General features: G+C 46.6%; 2 long non-coding RNA genes across 3 annotated transcripts; one reads left to right on the top strand and one right to left on the bottom strand.

The window, feature by feature from the left end:
* Positions 1 to 573: 573 nt before the first annotated feature.
* LOC119290924 lies at positions 574 to 2,684 on the bottom strand. Of its 2 annotated transcripts, XR_005142093.1 has the most exons (4): positions 2,099 to 2,683; positions 1,615 to 1,985; positions 986 to 1,452; positions 574 to 891 (listed from the first exon to the last, which is right to left on the bottom strand). It is a non-coding gene; the product is annotated as an uncharacterized LOC119290924 (long non-coding RNA). The 2 variants fall into 2 exon arrangements; XR_005142092.1 differs by having other exon boundaries at positions 1,615 to 2,684.
* A 434-nt stretch (positions 2,685 to 3,118) lies between these two features.
* Positions 3,119 to 5,686, top strand: LOC119293755. The gene is made up of 4 exons (XR_005143203.1): positions 3,119 to 4,137; positions 4,371 to 4,449; positions 5,166 to 5,229; positions 5,298 to 5,686. It is a non-coding gene; the product is annotated as an uncharacterized LOC119293755 (long non-coding RNA).
* Positions 5,687 to 7,367: the final 1,681 nt, after the last annotated feature.

The raw sequence follows: 7,367 nt of genomic DNA on the forward strand, positions 1-7,367 counted from the left end.
AACGTAATTTTTTCAAGAACGAGAAAGTAGAGTGCACATCACATCGGGTGTAAATGAACCTAACACTATCAAGAAGTGAACCGCATTACTTTTTTTTTTTTTTTTGCTTTCGTAACATTTTTTTTGCACTTACGGGATGAACAACATCATACGGCCGACCGCACTGCTTCAGACTGAAAATCGCACTTCATTAGACGGGCAAGCGAGCTGCATGGTTCTTGCACTCTTTTTCTATTTTATTTTTATAAATGAGTTCTTTTTTTTATGAATGAGAGTGGACCGCTGGGATGAGGCCAAGTGAACCACATCAAGAGGAAAAGTGAAACGCAACACAATTCTAAGTGACACATTGAACCATATCATTTTTTTGTCGTTTTTTTACTTTTTTTTATAAATGCATCCGAGCTGCATGGTGAGAGCTAGTGAGCTTCATCTTTTTTGGTCTTTATTATATTTCTTTTTTATTTAACCTATTTTTTGTTTTTTTAATTTCCATTTGATTAACCTATTTGGACGAGGGAGGAGGAGTGTAAACTGCATGTTTATTTGAAAAGAGCCAAAGCGTACTTCATAAATTGGGAAAAAACTTTTTTTACGGGAAGTGGGCCGTGGAGTCCCTCGAAGTGCACTGCATTGTAGTTTTCTTTTTTCCAGCTGTTCTGCCAAAGTGGGCAACTTTTGCAATTAACACAGATGTCCTTCAGTATGTAAAAAAAAGTGAATGGAAAAAATCGGAGCGTTGCTCTAGCCGGTGCTGACAGTACGGAAGTGTACTGCTTGGGGAGTCGGCGATGGCCCGGTGAGTCTGATGGTAAAAATAGGTCCAGTGGCAGTGTGAGCCGAGGCATCGCGGAGGCGGAGTTCACATTTTTGTTGTTGTTTCCCCATCTCCTGCAAAAGCAAACTGAACCGTAAGAACAACGGATAGCAAATTGCAGTGCACTGAAGATTTCCATCCATGAGTGTACTAATGAGAGTAGCGAACCATGGCATTAAACACTAAACTCCACGCTGATGTTTTTGCTCGCACACCAAACTGCATGGGCCGGCCAACTGCATGTCGTTTTTTGCTGTTTAATTGAACGCGTTGTCGCACAAGACTACACCATGCGTGTTTACATGTTAACCTGCTTCATGCTGAGCCCGGACATCCAAGGAGGGTTGTTGTACTGCTACACATATTCAGAGCTCCGAACTTGCATTTTCAGAGGTTGTTCCTTCTGCTTCAAAAGTTCTTCAGATGCTAGTATTACATAGACTAAATCACTAGAAAAACATCACAAAGATGCAAGAACTGATGGATGGGACCTTCCATTTTCTGCAGCGATTCATCGTTCTCATCCACTCGATAGGTTCAGTGGGTTCGCTGCTGCCGTGAGTGCCACACTACACCCGTCGCCTTGCCGCACTGCATCCGTCGCCCTGCCGCACTGCATCTGTCGCCCTGCCACACTGCGTTGTGCGGGAAGTTAGTGAGCGATAGTAGCTGCTCGTTGTAGAACTCGCTGGAAAGGATGAATAGAACCCATCCGTCGCGAGATTGCACTGACAAGATCGACACCATGGATGATGAACGGGAGCAGAACCATCTCTGATGCAGCACAAAGAAATTACCTGAGGCCTCGCGCAGCTTGGCGAGCTTCTCATCCGCCATTGTTGTGTGAGAGAGCGCTTGGCACGTGTGTGGGGAGGAAGAGAGATTGGCTTGGGAATGGGTGGCGTGCTGCTTGCACCGACACTTTTGGACTGCAGGGTGCCGGTAGGGCGTGCTGCGTGCACCCACGTACTAGATTGCATGGCGCCGCGCGGGTCAACACATCTGCCGGCGAACTTCAGTGCGGAAGGGCAAATAACACTGCACTGCACTACACATCGGACCACGAGCCTCGTGCCACCGGCTGCAAGAACTTTCGCCGAGTGACTAGACATCCATCCACACTGCACTGGTGCCCAAACAGAACTACATCAATGTGCCCAAGTGAATTCTGAAAAAGCAAAAAACCAATCAATGGGGAGGAGAGGGCGCTCGAGGTTGGAGGTTGCGGCGTTGTGTCTGACGATGAGGGAGGCCAGCAGAGGAAAGTGGTGGCCCACAAACCTGCACGAAGACGCGGGCCGCGACCGAGCTGCACAGGGGTAGCGACTGAGCTGGATGAGGTGGGGCGGCGTCGGAGCACCACGGATGGCGGGGCAGTGGCCGTGGCTGGAGCGGGGAGGGGCCGGGGCCGTTGCTGCGCGGCGTTGCACGTCAGAGGCGCGCGGGGGAGATGCGGGGCGGCGCCAGAGGGGTGGAGTAGGAGACGGGGCGGCTCCGGACGGGAGGAGGAGGAGGCAGGGCACCGCCGGACGGGAGAAGCAGGAGGCAGGGCGGCTCCGGATGGGAGGAGGAGGAGGCAGGGCGCCGCCGGACGGGAGGAGTAGGAGGCGGGTAGGCACCGGTCATGAGGAGGAGGAGGCGGGACGGCGCCGGGTGGGAGGAGGAGGAGGCGGGGCGGCGCTAGCCGGGAGGAAGAGGAGGCGGGCGGCGCCAGCCGGGAGGAGGAGGAGGCGAGGCGGCGTGGGGAAGGAGGTCGTGTGGTGCCGGGGTGGGAGGTGGAGGTTATGCGGCGGCGGGGTAGAAGATGGTGGTCGTGGCCTCGTGGGGAGTGGACGGAGGTGCACAGGAGATAGGGGAGTTGGTGCCCGAACAGATAAGGTGGGTGTTTTTTTGTTGTTGGCACGCCCAGTTCGGTGGTTACATTGTAGTTACAACGGTACGTGGGATATTAGCAGAATAAGGTTAGGTGTTAGCAGAATAAGGGTCTTAAGAATGTTATCATAATAGACCCATCATATATAAATATATATATATATATATATATATATATAACTCTATTTAATACCCTGGGTGAGGAATAAGTAATTCTTCACCCTGGTCAGTCGATCACTGTTTGGTTTAACCCAGCACAAACTGATGTAAAATTATAGCCAAAATTGATTGTGCCGCCGTAATTTTACGTTGACGCTGGAAGGTCACGGGGATTAGGAGCTACCCCACCCACCCCATACATTTTTTCAATTAATTAATAGATGGGAGCGGTTTCGTCTGAACGCCGACAAGCGGGCGGTGATTGGCGGAGGGCTCGACGGCGAGGTAGTCCGCAGAGAATTCTCATTGGATGATTCCCTCGCTCCCCTGTCCATCACTCCCATCTCCCCCTTTCCTCTTGTGCGACTGGGAGGCCGACAGCGGCGGCGGGGACAGAGCATACAATGATTCTGCGCCGGCGAGCAATCCCAAATCACCAAGCCAGATTTACTATGTCCTCGACAGCCGGGTAAGGCACAGGTTCTCCACTTTTCTCACGCTCCCTCCCTTTTCATCTCTCTGTTTCCCGTCTGTCCCCTGCTCACCCTGCTAGATCTGAATGATTGCCTTGCAGGGATGAAGGTCATGCTCGCGGCTCGCCGCGTATGTCCAGAAGCAATGCCACGTCCGCCCACAATTCCATCCAGGCTCGCTAATCTGCATCCATGTTTCTTTTCTGATCTCTTCCCAATCTGACCTGTTCACATAATTTTATACGACCATATTTTAGATAGGCTTTTGATGAGTGCACCATGTATCCATGGTTGCAAAATGATTCCTGAGATTTCCTTGGTAAAATTTCTGGAATATTTTAGTTGTACATAAATTGGTTGTGCCATCATAACCATTTGTTTATTCGCTAGTATAAAAATACCAAAGTGAATTCTCTATACATACATACAAGAAGCACCTCTTTAATTAGTAATTTGCTGGTAGAATCATCGATCTGTTATTACTTGACATAAGAAAGCTATTACAAATGCTATAGGCAATTGCGTGGAAATTGATCTCAGAAATTGTTGTCGAGATAGGTAATCAAATACTTGAGAACAATTGCTCTTTAAGATTTCCTGAGTTTTACTCTGGGTGCTCAAGTGAAGCAATTACTTCTCACTGAAGGGTCTGTTTCTTTACTAGACTGGTCATGTTGTTTCTATTTTCTCTTTTATTCAGATATACCTCGGATTTCTAGATAAGAAAGAGGTATGCTGAACAAGATTCAAGTCGTGCTAAGACATCAACAATCTATGCCGACAAGCCTCCACTATCTATTGCAGAAATGAAGAACTGTACGTGTTGATTGCTTATCCTGAATATGATTTGGGGCGAATAAGGCCTGACTAGCTTCTAAATCTGCTGAACTGTACTGATCGTGGTGTCATGGTGTGAAACTAATTTTTCTTTTGCTCTTCTAAAGGCCATCTCACCTTCGCAATGATTCATATTTTGCCAGAGGAGATGGCTCAGTTGGAAATTATGTTCTGCTTCTTGATTCTTATGCTAATTCTCTGTCTGTTTGTAGGATGGCTGGTGATGTTCAGAATAATAAGGGAAGTGCCTTAAACCTGAATATCAAATGAAAAGTTGAGCTGCACGTTGGGGTCTGTATCCTTGCCGTGGTGGCTTGTTATTGATACAGTCTTTTATATTTGAATGCCCGCTACTCTCGCACATATACATATCTTTCATTATAGATGCAAATTTGGAGCCACTTAAATTTGCTTGCCTGCCATTTTACTTAGCAATCTGCAAGAAAAAGAAAGGCACCATAGACTGTTTGGCAATAATGATCGACATAAATTAGCAGTCTATATATTTATTAAATTCTGAATTACTTGTCCTCGTGTCTTTAGTGATATGGTTGCTTTGCCTTACAATCAAATTTTCAATTAGTAATGGTGAGTACAGTAGACTGTTTAAGCAACTAAGCAACTCAAGTCCCATGATGACTACAAATCATGAGTGGCCGCTGCACTAGTCTCGTATTTTGGTGTGAATAGCCATATTTGAATGGATAGCTCTACAAGATAGGAAAATAGTTTAGTGTGCATTGAAACAATAGTTACAGAGTTTTGCCTTTTTGTTTTGTTTCTGTGTACTTTTGATTCATACCTGCAACATCGTATTATTGGTTCATGTGATTCTGATGAATTTGGTACATGCAAAATCCCTCTGCGATATCTTTGATTTCGACATAGTTACCAGTTTAGGGTATTGAAATCCTGTTAATCCTAAAGTGTTATATGTGCTTGTGTGTTGGTGTCCTCTACATGTTTGTTCTTATACTTACGAGAACTGAAAATATTCTGTTTTTCAGGTATCCGTTCAAGTGGTTGATGGCTAATGTATGATGGATAAAGAGTAGCGTCTTGGTATTTATGGTATGCACGTGTAGTTTTAAATTGAAATTTCAAAACATCTTTTACAAATAACCAGTAGCAAAATCCAGGTTGTGAGAAGAAAAGTGGACCTCAATGCTACCGTACAATTAATAGGATACTATGTTGCTTCCAGCCCGTGGATAAGAATGTTTTAGTCGCTGGGGTCCTAGAGAGATTGGTGAACAGATGAAGCTGATGGGAGATCTCTGGTCACCTGCAAGTTAAGCTAATTTAAGATCAAGTTCGACAGTTACTTAGTTTCAAGTTCAGCAGTACCGCAGTAGTTAGTATTCAAGTTCAGCAGCAATTTTGTAATAGTGATTTCTGAAATTTTCATGCTACTGGTTAGTTACTGCTAAGTGGCATTCAATTGTATCAGGACGAATTTTATTTGTAATCTCAAGGCTGGAATTTGTTTTAGTGAGATATTTCCTGAAACCACTACATGGAATATATTTATGACACCACATTGTTACTCCGTGGTTACCAAGAATGCCTTGTGTACAGAATGAATTAATGGCCTATGTTTCTTATGTTTACCTGTCACGGTCTGCATTTTAAAAAGGCGAAGCTGCTCCTGCTCTGAGTGTGCATGCATAGTCAGAGAGTAGGTTGCCATCTTCAGGCCTGTCACTACCTTTCTCTAGTGACAGGCCTGAAGATGGCAACCTACTCTCTGACTATGCATGCGCACTCAGAGCAGGAGCAGCTTCGCCTTTTTAAAATGCAGACCGTGACAGGAACTACTTCGGGCATCTTACGAATTTGACCAACAGTGGCAATGTACTAAAAAGTTCTTGGTCCGGCGTGCTGGACGGTCATTGTAAGAACTACCATTTTCGTATATCTGGTCAAATGTTCGGCACCTTATGGACTGCGATGTGTCCTGTCATTTTTAATCTAGGAAAAAGTAAGACGGCGTTGCACTGTTCGCACTAGTAATGGAACTGCCGCACCGTGAATTCATTTTTCACAGAGGAAAAGCCCCATGTTCGACCATGAATACGTTTTCCAATGTGTCACAGACACAAGTAACATGCCCCGTTTTATTTCGCTCCAGCCAGTTCACTCTTTTTAAAAGTTATGTTTCTCTGGCAGTTCTTTATTACAGCATGTAGTGCTAGCAGTTTAGATGAGGATACCTATCCACACATGAGTCAAACAAAAAATTCATGCATCCAGAAGCAACTGGATCACAGCAACGACAGAAGCGGCCACCAAAGAGATAAACAAAAAGAAACCAAAGCTGCAGTTTAGAGGGAAAACTCGGAAACCACTACAGGATGAAGGGGAAGGGAGGTCATGGCCGTCGTAGTGGTAGTGGGCAGCGAAGTTCCTCGAGCTGAGCTCGGCGACCGACGCATGCATGGCGGCACGAACCTCGACGAACACCATAATAGGGCTGAAGCAGCCCGCACCAGGGTAGTGGTCGACAAAGGAAAGAACGCGGCGGTGGTGGGGATCCCATGACGACGACCTCATGGACCTGCTGTGCTCGGCGGAGGTCGAGGAGGACCAGATGCGGTGACGGTGCGGATGTATCGATGTTGAGCAGATCGAGGAGGACGAGCTCGTGGTCGTGCCCAGGGCGGCTGGATCTGATGGACGGGAGGGAGCCCGAGATAACCTTGTGGCCGAGGCCGGGGCAGTTTGTACGGGTCACAGAGGTTGGACAGGAGAAGGGAGAAGGAGATATTTTTCTGGGGGAGGAAGCACGACCCCAAATATCCCGAATAGATGTTAATTTTGTTCGGATTTCGTCCGTTCAGAGGTGACGCATACTAAAATGTATAAAAAATAACCCGGCAAAAAAAATTCTCGCATGCATGGATTTCAATTCGAAGGGTAGTTTTTTAAGGTTCTTCATGCCGAACACACCTCCTCCCTCCGTGACATGTCGCCCGGTTCTGTTGGTGTGAAACGCCAGTTCTTTGCAATATTTCAGTTCGAAGTGTTGTTTTTTGAAGGTTCTTCATGGAGAATGCCCCCCGTCGCCAAGCCGGAGGAGCAGGAGGAGGAGGAGGCTACGTACCAGGCGGCGCTGGCGGCGGCCATCCAAGCCTCCCTTAATATGAATATGAAGCACTTTTCGTATGTTCATATAGCACATGAACTCTAATCTCTCTCTCTCTCTCTCT

Source organism: Triticum dicoccoides, chromosome 4B, assembly GCF_002162155.2.
Source record: "Triticum dicoccoides isolate Atlit2015 ecotype Zavitan chromosome 4B, WEW_v2.0, whole genome shotgun sequence".
NCBI lineage: Eukaryota > Viridiplantae > Streptophyta > Magnoliopsida > Poales > Poaceae > Triticum > Triticum dicoccoides.